This window comes from Prorops nasuta, unplaced genomic scaffold, assembly GCF_024137725.1.
Source record: "Prorops nasuta isolate Cenicafe-Biocafe unplaced genomic scaffold, Cenicafe_Pnas_1.2 PNAS00074, whole genome shotgun sequence".
NCBI lineage: Eukaryota > Metazoa > Arthropoda > Insecta > Hymenoptera > Bethylidae > Prorops > Prorops nasuta.
In genome coordinates, this window is record NW_027116871.1 from 295,001 (window position 1) to 307,500 (window position 12,500).

General features: G+C 62.6%; 2 non-coding genes across 2 annotated transcripts; both read right to left on the reverse strand.

The window, feature by feature from the left end:
- Positions 1-515: 515 nt before the first annotated feature.
- Positions 516-670, reverse strand: LOC136784820 (5.8S ribosomal RNA). The gene has a single exon (XR_010824473.1). It is a non-coding gene; the product is annotated as a 5.8S ribosomal RNA (ribosomal RNA).
- A 521-nt stretch (positions 671-1,191) lies between these two features.
- LOC136784827 (small subunit ribosomal RNA) lies at positions 1,192-3,111 on the reverse strand. Its single transcript, XR_010824481.1, has one exon. It is a non-coding gene; the product is annotated as a small subunit ribosomal RNA (ribosomal RNA).
- Positions 3,112-12,500: the final 9,389 nt, after the last annotated feature.

Genomic DNA, 12,500 nt, shown 5'->3' on the forward strand with positions numbered 1-12,500 from the left:
AGCATGGTCGGGTCACCGTCATATCCAAATGCCCCTCCCTATTAGAGTGAGAAAAATGCGCACGCAAAGATATGCGTGCGTACACACACACACCCCCAGAGAGCCGATTTTAATACAACGCTCCGGGACTCAACATCGACGGACGTACGGCGGACGACCGTTTAGAGAGACAACAGCGTGAACGATTAATGCTTTCCTCGCACCGTAACACGCCGCTCATCGCAATCGGTCGCACACACACCGTGGGCGCTCCACATAACGCTGACAAGCACAGTTAATTCTCCTATTTTTACTCGGCGTCGCCCCTCTTCAAAGAGGGAGACACACACACGGAGGAGGAACCCCTCGCAGAACACGCGCGATAGCAACGTGAAAGAAGGTCCCTCCTCCGCGAGTAGATTCGGAGAGAGTTTTCATTTCAGGCGACGTCCGAAAGGACGAAAAAAAGGCCCAATAAAGTTCGCTCGTACGTCCCTCCTTGCGAAGGACGCAAAAGCAGTCTTGTCTTACTAAAACGACCCTCAGCCAGGCGTGGTCCGGGAATTGTATCCGTGGACCGCAATGTGCGTTCGAAATGTCGATGTTCATGTGTCCTGCAGTTCACAAGTTGACGCGCAATTAGCTGCGTTCTTCATCGACCCACGAGCCAAGTGATCCACCGTTCAGGGTAATCAATAAAAGGTCTCTATCCAACGAATGTGTTTCCCCATTCGTGCACAAAACTTTTAAAACAAATTCAAAACGATCCTCGACAACGCACCAGCGATCTCTCGCCAATGTTATCGCTATCGAGGGGCCGCCACCCACAAGAAGGACAGTTCTCTCTCGCAGAGAGAGATCGCCATCCTCTGAGGGACACCGGCAATTTTTTTTTTAAGTAGGACGACAGCGAAGACCGCGTGTTACGCACGTGATCATTCAAAAGCCTCGCAAGATAGAGACGCGCGAGAGAACGTCCATGTGCGCGCAGCACGGCACACAATAACACTCAGTCGCCATCTCACCATCTTCCCCGATAGGCTGCAAACGCAGTCCATCGACCATCGCAACCTAACTCTTTTTGTCCGTTCGAGAGCTCACTTTGTGGGCGCTAGTCCTCCTCTCGGCAAAAAATTACCGGAGAACCGTGTCACAGACGACAAAGCTTATTTCCCCTCAAGGTGAGAACACGCTTTTGTTGTTCGTGTACGTTAATGATCCTTCCGCAGTTCACCTACGGAAACCTTGTTACGACTTTTACTTCCTCTAAATGATCAAGTTTGGTCATCTTCCCGGCAACATCGGTAATGCCGAGGCATTGCCGCGCACCAGTCCGAAGACCTCACTAAATCATTCAATCGGTAGTAGCGACGGGCGGTGTGTACAAAGGGCAGGGACGTAATCAACGCGAGCTTATGACTCGCGCTTACTGGGAATTCCTCGTTCATGGGGAACAATTGCAAGCCCCAATCCCTAGCACGAAGGAGGTTCAGCGGGTTACCCGGGCCTTTCGGCCAGGGAAAACACGCTGATTCCTTCAGTGTAGCGCGCGTGCGGCCCAGAACATCTAAGGGCATCACAGACCTGTTATTGCTCAATCTCGTGCGGCTAAAAACCGCCTGTCCCTCTAAGAAGATTTGTAGGTACGTTGGTAGTAAAAACCACCCGACAGAAGCCGGAGGCCTTCGAGATACCAGAATGTACGCCTATTTAGCAGGCTAGAGTCTCGTTCGTTATCGGAATTAACCAGACAAATCGCTCCACCAACTAAGAACGGCCATGCACCACCACCCCACCGAATCAAGAAAGAGCTATCAATCTGTCAATCCTTCCGGTGTCCGGGCCTGGTGAGGTTTCCCGTGTTGAGTCAAATTAAGCCGCAGGCTCCACTCCTGGTGGTGCCCTTCCGTCAATTCCTTTAAGTTTCAGCTTTGCAACCATACTTCCCCCGGAACCCAAAAGCTTTGGTTTCCCGGAAGCTGCCCGCCGAGTCATCGGAGGAACTTCGGCGGATCGCTAGCTGGCATCGTTTATGGTTAGAACTAGGGCGGTATCTGATCGCCTTCGAACCTCTAACTTTCGTTCTTGATTAATGAAAACATTTTTGGCAAATGCTTTCGCTTCTGTCCGTCTTGCGACGATCCAAGAATTTCACCTCTAACGTCGCAATACGAATGCCCCCATCTGTCCCTATTAATCATTACCTCGGGGTTCCGAAAACCAACAAAATAGAACCGAGGTCCTATTCCATTATTCCATGCACACAGTATTCAGGCGAAAGTAGCCTGCTTTAAGCACTCTAATTTGTTCAAAGTAAACGTACCGGCCCATCTCGACACTCAATGAAGAGCACCGCGATGGGATATTAGTTGGACCGCCCCGAAGGGCTAAGTCCACCGGTAGGACGTCCCACGGTATGCAAGTAACCACCGCGAGCGGCGGACCGACATTGTGGCACACAGATTCAACTACGAGCTTTTTTAACCGCAACAACTTTAATATACGCTATTGGAGCTGGAATTACCGCGGCTGCTGGCACCAGACTTGCCCTCCAATGGATCCTCGTTTAAAGGATTTAAAGTGTACTCATTCCGATTACGGGGCCTCGGATGAGTCCCGTATCGTTATTTTTCGTCACTACCTCCCCGTGCCGGGAGTGGGTAATTTGCGCGCCTGCTGCCTTCCTTGGATGTGGTAGCCGTTTCTCAGGCTCCCTCTCCGGAATCGAACCCTGATTCCCCGTTACCCGTTACAACCATGGTAGGCGCAGAACCTACCATCGACAGTTGATAAGGCAGACATTTGAAAGATGCGTCGCCGGTGCGAGACCGTGCGATCAGCACAAAGTTATTCAGAGTCACCAAGGTAAACGGGTGAACGAGTCGTGAAACCCGAACCACCGATTGGTTTTGATCTAATAAAAGCGTTCCTCCCATCTCTGGTTGGAACTCTGGTTTGCATGTATTAGCTCTAGAATTACCACAGTTATCCAAGTAAATGTGGGTACGATCTAAGGAACCATAACTGATTTAATGAGCCATTCGCGGTTTCACCTTAATTCGGCATGCACTGAGACATGCATGGCTTAATCTTTGAGACAAGCATATGACTACTGGCAGGATCAACCAGGGAGCTTGGATCAACGCGTGGAAAACCACTACGTACGAAGCAAGCATCGTGAGAAAGTGTCGCAGGAAATATGGCAATTACACCTACATTCACCACGCAGACACAAAATCACGAATACCTAAAGCGAACACCGCAGTCGAGTCTTTACTTAAAAATCCCGATCTGCAGAGACACTTTCCAAATTCAATAGATAAAACCTCTAAGTCAGCTCGAAACTTCCCCCGTAAAAAGGAAGGAATCGAGCAAAACTGTAAGGCTATTCCAACATTGTTACACAATCTCTTCAAACATTCTTCTGACAAAAAACAAGTTAAAGTCAAAACTTCATGGCTGACTTTCTCTAAAGTCCTTCACAACATACGGTGAATAACATATTCTCGCTCGGAACTTTGAGTGATTTTTCAGTGAGCCAAAAAGAATACAAAACACGGATATATTCCGCTTAAAAACTTTTCGAACCAACGCTATCTAGCGCTCAGTCACATTAGGGCCATTCGGTCTAAGACACCGACCCGTGACTATGCTGTGCTAAGTTTCATACCTCGAGCAGCTAAGCTCACTCCCAACACTCTTATATGTACGAAAAGGTCCGCCGGCAGAACGGCGACGAGCCGGCTATAACATAGTCGGCCATAGGGCAAACTTCTTCGATAGGACCAAAATCAATGAGGTACTTCAAATGATGAAAAAATATTTGCATAACAAAATACTTGTAAACAAATTCCAATAGTTTTAAATAATAAAATTTTATCTAAGATAACATAGTCCAACGCGGCGCATTGCTTTCGGCCGGCGGACGCAAACGCCTCGCTCGCGAGCCGACCCCTCCAACCAGCGGCTAAGTCCAACGCGGCGCATTGCTTTCGGCCGACGGACCCGAACGCCTCGCTCGCGAGCCGACCCCTCCAACCAGCGGCTAAGTCCAACGCGGCGCATTGCTTTCGGCCGGCGGACGCGAAAGCCTCGCTCGCGAGCCGACCCGTCCAACCAGCGGCTAAGTCCAACGCGGCGCATTGCTTTCGGCCGGCGGACGCAAACGCCTCGCTCGCGAGCCGACCCCTCCAACCAGCGGCTAAGTCCAACGCGGCGCATTGCTTTCGGCCGGCGGACGCGAAAGCCTCGCTCGCGAGCCGACCCGTCCAACCAGCGGCTAAGTCCAACGCGGCGCATTGCTTTTGGCCGGCGGACGCGAACGCCTCGCTCGCGAGCCGACCCGTCCAACCAGCGGCTAAGTCCAACGCGGTGCATTGCTTTCGGCCGGCGGACGCGAACGCCTCGCTCGCGAGCCGACCCGTCCAAACAGCGGCTAAGTCCAACGCGGCGCATTGCTTTTGGCCGGCGGACCGAACGCCTCGCTCGCGAGCCGACCCGTCCAACCAGCGGCTAAGTCCAACGCGGCGCATTGCTTTTGGCCGGCAGACCCGAACGCCCTCGCTCGCGAGCCGACCCGTCCAACCAGCGGCTAAGTCCAACGCGGCGCATTGCTTTTGGCCGGCGGACGCGAACGCCTCGCTCGCGAGCCGACCCGTCCAACCAGCGGCTAAGTCCAACGCGGTGCATTGCTTTCGGCCGGCGGACGCGAACGCCTCGCTCGCGAGCCGACCCGTCCAAACAGCGGCTAAGTCCAACGCGGCGCATTGCTTTTGGCCGGCGGACCCGAACGCCTCGCTCGCGAGCCGACCCGTCCAACCAGCGGCTAAGTCCAACGCGGCGCATTGCTTTTGGCCGGCAGACACCGAACGCCTCGCTCGCGAGCCGACCCGTCCAACCAGCGGCTAAGTCCAACGCGGCGCATTGCTTTCGGCCGTCGGACCCGAACGCCTCGCTCGCGAGCCGACCCGTCCAACCAGCGGCTAAGTCCAACGCGGCGCATTGCTTTTGGCCGGCGGACCCGAACGCCTCGCTCGCGAGCCGACCCGTCCAACCAGCGGCTAAGTCCAACGCGGCGCATTGCTTTCGGCCGTCGGACCCGAACGCCTCGCTCGCGAGCGACCCGTCCAACCAGCGGCTAAGTCCAACGCGGCGCATTGCTTTTGGCCGGCGGACGCGAACGCCCTCGCTCGCGAGCCGACCCGTCCAACCAGCGGCTAAGTCCAACGCGGTGCATTGCTTTCGGCCGGCGGACCCGAACGCCTCGCTCGCGAGCCGACCCGTCCAACCAGCGGCTAAGTCCAACGCGGCGCATTGCTTTCGGCCGTCGGACCCGAACGCCTCGCTCGCGAGCCGACCCGTCCAACCAGCGGCTAAGTCCAACCGCGGCGCATTGCTTTTGGCCGGCGGACCCGAACGCCTCGCTCGCGAGCCGACCCGTCCAACCAGCGGCTAAGTCCAACGCGGCGCATTGCTTTCGGCCGTCGGACCCGAACGCCTCGCTCGCGAGCGACCCGTCCAACCAGCGGCTAAGTCCAACGCGGCGCATTGCTTTTGGCCGGCGGACGCGAACGCCTCGCTCGCGAGCCGACCCGTCCAACCAGCGGCTAAGTCCAACGCGGGGCATTGCTTTTCGGCCGGCGGACGCGAATCGCCTCGCTCGCGAGCCGACCCGTCCAACCAGCGGCTAAGTCCAACGCGGCGCGTTGCTTTTGGCCGGCGGACGCGAACGCCTCGCTCGCGAGCCGACCCCTCCAACCAGCGGCTAAGTCCAACGCGGCGCATTGCTTTCGGCCGGCGGACGCGAAAAGCCTCGCTCGCGAGCCGACCCGTCCAACCAGCGGCTAAGTCCAACGCGGCGCATTGCTTTCGGCCGGCGGACGCAAACGCCTCGCTCGCGAGCCGACCCCTCCAACCAGCGGCTAAGTCCAACGCGGCGCATTGCTTTCGGCCGGCGGACGCGAAAGCCTCGCTCGCGAGCCGACCCCGTCCCAACCAGCGGCTAAGTCCAACGCGGCGCATTGCTTTTGGCCGGCGGACGCGAACGCCTCGCTCGCGAGCCGACCCGTCCAACCAGCGGCTAAGTCCAACGCGGTGCATTGCTTTCGGCCGGCGGACGCGAACGCCTCGCTCGCGAGCCGACCCGTCCAAACAGCGGCTAAGTCCAACGCGGCGCATTGCTTTTGGCCGGCGGACCCCGAACGCCTCGCTCGCGAGCCGACCCGTTCCAACCAGCGGCTAAGTCCAACGCGGCGCATTGCTTTTGGCCGGCAGACCCGAACGCCTCGCTCGCGAGCCGACCCGTCCAACCAGCGGCTAAGTCCAACGCGGCGCATTGCTTTCGGCCGTCGGACCCGAACGCCTCGCTCGCGAGCCGACTCGTCCAAACAGCGGCTAAGTCCAACGCGGCGCATTGCTTTTGGCCGGCGGACGCGAACGCCTCGCTCGCGAGCCGACCCGTCCAACCAGCGGCTAAGTCCAACGCGGCGCATTGCTTTTGGCCGGCGGACGCGAATGCCTCGCTCGCGAGCCGACCCGTCCAACCAGCGGCTAAGTCCAACGCGGCGCGTTGCTTTTGGCCGGCGGACGCGAACGCCTCGCTCGCGAGCCGACCCCTCCAACCAGCGGCTAAGTCCAACGCGGCGCATTGCTTTCGGCCGTCGGACCCGGAACGCCTCGCTCGCGAGCCGACCCGTCCAACCAGCGGCTAAGTCCAACGCGGCGCATTGCTTTCGGCCGTCGGACCCGAACGCCTCGCTCGCGAGCCGACCCGTCCAACCAGCGGCTAAGTCCAACGCGGCGCATTGCTTTGGCCGGCGGACCCGAACGCTTCGCTCGCGAGCCGACCCGTCCAACCAGCGGCTAAGTCCAACGCGGCGCATTGCTTTCGGCCGTCGGACCCGAACGCCTCGCTCGCGAGCCGACCCGTCCAACCAGCGGCTAAGTCCAACGCGGCGCATTGCTTTTGGCCGGCGGACCCGAACGCCTCGCTCGCGAGCCGACCCGTCCAACCAGCGGCTAAGTCCAACGCGGCGCATTGCTTTCGGCCGTCGGACCCCGAACGCCTCGCTCGCGAGCCGACCCGTCCAACCAGCGGCTAAGTCCAACGCGGCGCATTGCTTTTGGCCGGCGGACCCGAACGCCTCGCTCGCGAGCCGACCCGTCCAACCAGCGGCTAAGTCCAACGCGGCGCATTGCTTTCGGCCGTCGGACCCGAACGCCTCGCTCGCGAGCGACCCGTCCAACCAGCGGCTAAGTCCAACGCGGCGCATTGCTTTTGGCCGGCGGACGCGAACGCCTCGCTCGCGAGCCGACCCGTCCAACCAGCGGCTAAGTCCAACGCGGTGCATTGCTTTCGGCCGGCGGGACGCGAACGCCCTCGCTCGCGAGCCGACCCGTCCAAACAGCGGCTAAGTCCAACGCGGCGCATTGCTTTCGGCCCGTCGGACCCGAACGCCTCGCTCGCGAGCCGACCCCCTCCAACCAGCGGCTAAGTCCAACGCGGCGCATTGCTTTTTGGCCGGCGGACGCGAACGCCTCGCTCGCGAGCCGACCCGTCCAACCAGCGGCTAAGTCCAACGCGGTGCATTGCTTTCGGCCGGCGGACGCGAACGCCTCGCTCGCGAGCCGACCCGTCCAACCAGCGGCTAAGTCCAACGCGGCGCATTGCTTTTGGCCGGCGGACCCGAACGCCTCGCTCGCGAGCCGACCCGTCCAACCAGCGGCTAAGTCCAACGCGGCGCATTGCTTTTGGCCGGCGGACCCGAACGCTTCGCTCGCGAGCCGACCCGTCCAACCAGCGGCTAAGTCCAACGCGGCGCATTGCTTTCGGCCGTCGGACCCGAACGCCTCGCTCGCGAGCCGACCCGTCCAACCAGCGGCTAAGTCCAACGCGGCGCATTGCTTTTGGCCGGCGGACCCGAACGCCTCGCTCGCGAGCCGACCCGTCCAACCAGCGGCTAAGTCCAACGCGGCGCATTGCTTTCGGCCGTCGGACCCGAACGCCTCGCTCGCGAGCCGACCCGTCCAACCAGCGGCTAAGTCCAACGCGGCGCATTGCTTTTGGCCGGCGGACCCGAACGCCTCGCTCGCGAGCCGACCGTCCAACCAGCGGCTAAGTCCAACGCGGCGCATTGCTTTCGGCCGTCGGACCCGAACGCCCTCGCTCGCGAGCGACCCGTCCAACCAGCGGCTAAGTCCAACGCGGCGCATTGCTTTTGGCCGGCGGACGCGAACGCCTCGCTCGCGAGCCGACCCGTCCAACCAGCGGCTAAGTCCAACGCGGTGCATTGCTTTCGGCCGGCGGACGCGAACGCCTCGCTCGCGAGCCGACCCGTCCAAACAGCGGCTAAGTCCAACGCGGCGCATTGCTTTCGGCCGTCGGACCCGAACGCCTCGCTCGCGAGCCGACCCCTCCAACCAGCGGCTAAGTCCAACGCGGCGCATTGCTTTTGGCCGGCGGACGCGAACGCCTCGCTCGCGAGCCGACCCGTCCAACCAGCGGCTAAGTCCAACGCGGCGCATTGCTTTTGGCCGGCGGACGCGAATGCCTCGCTCGCGAGCCGACCCGTCCAACCAGCGGCTAAGTCCAACGCGGCGCATTGCTTTCGGCCGACGGACCCGAACGCCTCGCTCGCGAGCCGACCCCTCCAACCAGCGGCTAAGTCCAACGCGGGCGCATTGCTTTCGGCCGGCGGACGCGAAAGCCTCGCTCGCGAGCCGACCCGTCCAACCAGCGGCTAAGTCCAACGCGGCGCATTGCTTTCGGCCGGCGGACGCAAAACGCCTCGCTCGCGAGCCGACCCCCTCCAACCAGCGGCTAAGTCCAACGCGGCGCATTGCTTTCGGCCGGCGGACGCGAAAGCCTCGCTCGCGAGCCGACCCGTCCAACCAGCGGCTAAGTCCAACGCGGCGCATTGCTTTTGGCCGGCGGACGCGAACGCCTCGCTCGCGAGCCGACCCGTCCAACCAGCGGCTAAGTCCAACGCGGTGCATTGCTTTCGGCCGGCGGACGCGAACGCCTCGCTCGCGAGCCGACCCGTCCAAACAGCGGCTAAGTCCAACGCGGCGCATTGCTTTTGGCCGGCGGACCCGAACGCCTCGCTCGCGAGCCGACCCGTCCAACCAGCGGCTAAGTCCAACGCGGCGCATTGCTTTTCGGCCGTCGGACCCGAACGCCTCGCTCGCGAGCCGACCCGTCCAACCAGCGGCTAAGTCCAACGCGGCGCATTGCTTTCGGCCGTCGGACCCGAACGCCTCGCTCGCGAGCCGACCCGTCCAACCAGCGGCTAAGTCCAACGCGGCGCATTGCTTTTGGCCGGCGGACCCGAACGCTTCGCTCGCGAGCCGACCCGTCCAACCAGCGGCTAAGTCCAACGCGGCGCATTGCTTTCGGCCGTCGGACCCGAACGCCTCGCTCGCGAGCCGACCCGTCCAACCAGCGGCTAAGTCCAACGCGGCGCATTGCTTTTGGCCGGCGGACCCGAACGCCTCGCTCGCGAGCCGACCCGTCCAACCAGCGGCTAAGTCCAACGCGGCGCATTGCTTTCGGCCGTCGGACCCGAACGCCTCGCTCGCGAGCCGACCCGTCCAACCAGCGGCTAAGTCCAACGCGGCGCATTGCTTTTGGCCGGCGGACCCGAACGCCTCGCTCGCGAGCCGACCCGTCCAACCAGCGGCTAAGTCCAACGCGGCGCATTGCTTTCGGCCGTCGGACCCGAACGCCTCGCTCGCGAGCGACCCGTCCAACCAGCGGCTAAGTCCAACGCGGCGCATTGCTTTTGGCCGGCGGACGCGAACGCCTCGCTCGCGAGCCGACCCGTCCAACCAGCGGCTAAGTCCAACGCGGTGCATTGCTTTCGGCCGGCGGACGCCAAACGCCTCGCTCGCGAGCCGACCCCTCCAACCAGCGGCTAAGTCCAACGCGGCGCATTGCTTTCGGCCGGCGGACGCAAACGCCTCGCTCGCGAGCCGACCCCTCCAACCAGCGGCTAAGTCCAACGCGGCGCATTGCTTTCGGCCGGCGGACGCGAAAGCCTCGCTCGCGAGCCGACCCGTCCAAACCAGCGGCTAAGTCCAACGCGGCGCATTGCTTTCGGCCGACGGACCCGAACGCCTCGCTCGCGAGCCGACCCCTCCAACCAGCGGCTAAGTCCAACGCGGCGCATTGCTTTCGGCCGGCGGACGCGAAAGCCTCGCTCGCGAGCCGACCCGTCCAACCAGCGGCTAAGTCCAACGCGGCGCATTGCTTTCGGCCGGCGGACGCAAACGCCTCGCTCGCGAGCCGACCCCTCCAACCAGCGGCTAAGTCCAACGCGGCGCATTGCTTTCGGCCGGCGGACGCGAAAGCCTCGCTCGCGAGCCGACCCGTCCAACCAGCGGCTAAGTCCAACGCGGCGCATTGCTTTTGGCCGGCGGGACGCGAAACGCCTCGCTCGCGAGCCGACCCGTCCAACCAGCGGCTAAGTCCAACGCGGTGCATTGCTTTCGGCCGGCGGACGCGAACGCCTCGCTCGCGAGCCGACCCGTCCAAACAGCGGCTAAGTCCAACGCGGCGCATTGCTTTTGGCCGGCGGACCCGAACGCCTCGCTCGCGAGCCGACCCGTCCAAACAGCGGCTAAGTCCAACGCGGCGCATTGCTTTTGGCCGGCGGACGCGAACGCCTCGCTCGCGAGCCGACCCGTCCAACCAGCGGCTAAGTCCAACGCGGCGCATTGCTTTTGGCCGGCGGACGCGAACGCCTCGCTCGCGAGCCGACCCGTCCAACCAGCGGCTAAGTCCAACGCGGTGCATTGCTTTCGGCCGGCGGACGCGAACGCCTCGCTCGCGAGCCGACCCGTCCAAACAGCGGCTAAGTCCAACGCGGCGCAATTGCTTTTGGCCGGCGGACCCGAACGCCTCGCTCGCGAGCCGACCCGTCCAACCAGCGGCTAAGTCCAAACGCGGCGCATTGCTTTTGGCCGGCAGGACCCGAACGCCTCGCTCGCGAGCCGACCCCGTCCAACCAGCGGCTAAGTCCAACGCGGCGCATTGCTTTCGGCCGTCGGACCCGAACGCCTCGCTCGCGAGCCGACTCGTCCCAAACAGCGGCTAAGTCCAACGCGGCGCATTGCTTTTGGCCGGCGGACGCGAACGCCTCGCTCGCGAGCCGACCCGTCCAACCAGCGGCTAAGTCCAACGCGGCGCATTGCTTTTGGCCGGCGGACGCGAATGCCTCGCTCGCGAGCCGACCCGTCCAACCAGCGGCTAAGTCCAACGCGGCGCGTTGCTTTTGGCCGGCGGACGCGAACGCCTCGCTCGCGAGCCGACCCGTCCAACCAGCGGCTAAGTCCAACGCGGTGCATTGCTTTCGGCCGGCGGACGCGAAACGCCTCGCTCGCGAGCCGACCCGTCCAAACAGCGGCTAAGTCCAACGCGGCGCATTGCTTTTGGCCGGCGGACCCGAACGCCTCGCTCGCGAGCCGACCCGTCCAAACAGCGGCTAAGTCCAACGCGGCGCATTGCTTTTGGCCGGCGGACGCGAACGCCTCGCTCGCGAGCCGACCCGTCCAACCAGCGGCTAAGGTCCAACGCGGCGCATTGCTTTTGGCCGGCGGACGCGAACGCCTCGCTCGCGAGCCGACCCGTCCAACCAGCGGCTAAGTCCAACGCGGTGCATTGCTTTCGGCCGGCGGACGCGAACGCCTCGCTCGCGAGCCGACCCGTCCAAACAGCGGCTAAGTCCAACGCGGCGCATTGCTTTTGGCCGGCGGACCCGAACGCCTCGCTCGCGAGCCGACCCCGTCCAACCAGCGGCTAAGTCCAACGCGGCGCATTGCTTTTGGCCGGCAGACCCCGAACGCCTCGCTCGCGAGCCGACCCGTCCAACCAGCGGCTAAGTCCAACGCGGCGCATTGCTTTCGGCCGTCGGACCCGAACGCCTCGCTCGCGAGCCGACTCGTCCAAACAGCGGCTAAGTCCAACGCGGGCGCATTGCTTTTGGCCGGCGGACGCGAACGCCTCGCTCGCGAGCCGACCCGTCCAACCAGCGGCTAAGTCCAACGCGGCGCATTGCTTTTGGCCGGCGGACGCGAATGCCTCGCTCGCGAGCCGACCCCGTCCAACCAGCGGCTAAGTCCAACGCGGCGCGTTGCTTTTGGCCGGCGGACGCGAACGCCTCGCTCGCGAGCCGACCCCTCCAACCAGCGGCTAAGTCCAACGCGGCGCATTGCTTTCGGCCGTCGGACCCGAACGCCTCGCTCGCGAGCCGACCCGTCAACCAGCGGCTAAGTCCAACGCGGTGCATTGCTTTCGGCCGGCGGACGCGAACGCCTCGCTCGCGAGCCGACCCGTCCAAACAGCGGCTAAGTCCAACGCGGCGCATTGCTTTTGGCCGGCGGACCCGAACGCCTCGCTCGCGAGCCGACCCGTCCAACCAGCGGCTAAGTCCAACGCGGCGCATTGCTTTTGGCCGGCAGACCCGAACGCCTCGCTCGCGAGCCGACCCGTCCAACCAGCGGCTAAGTCCAACGCGGCGCATTGC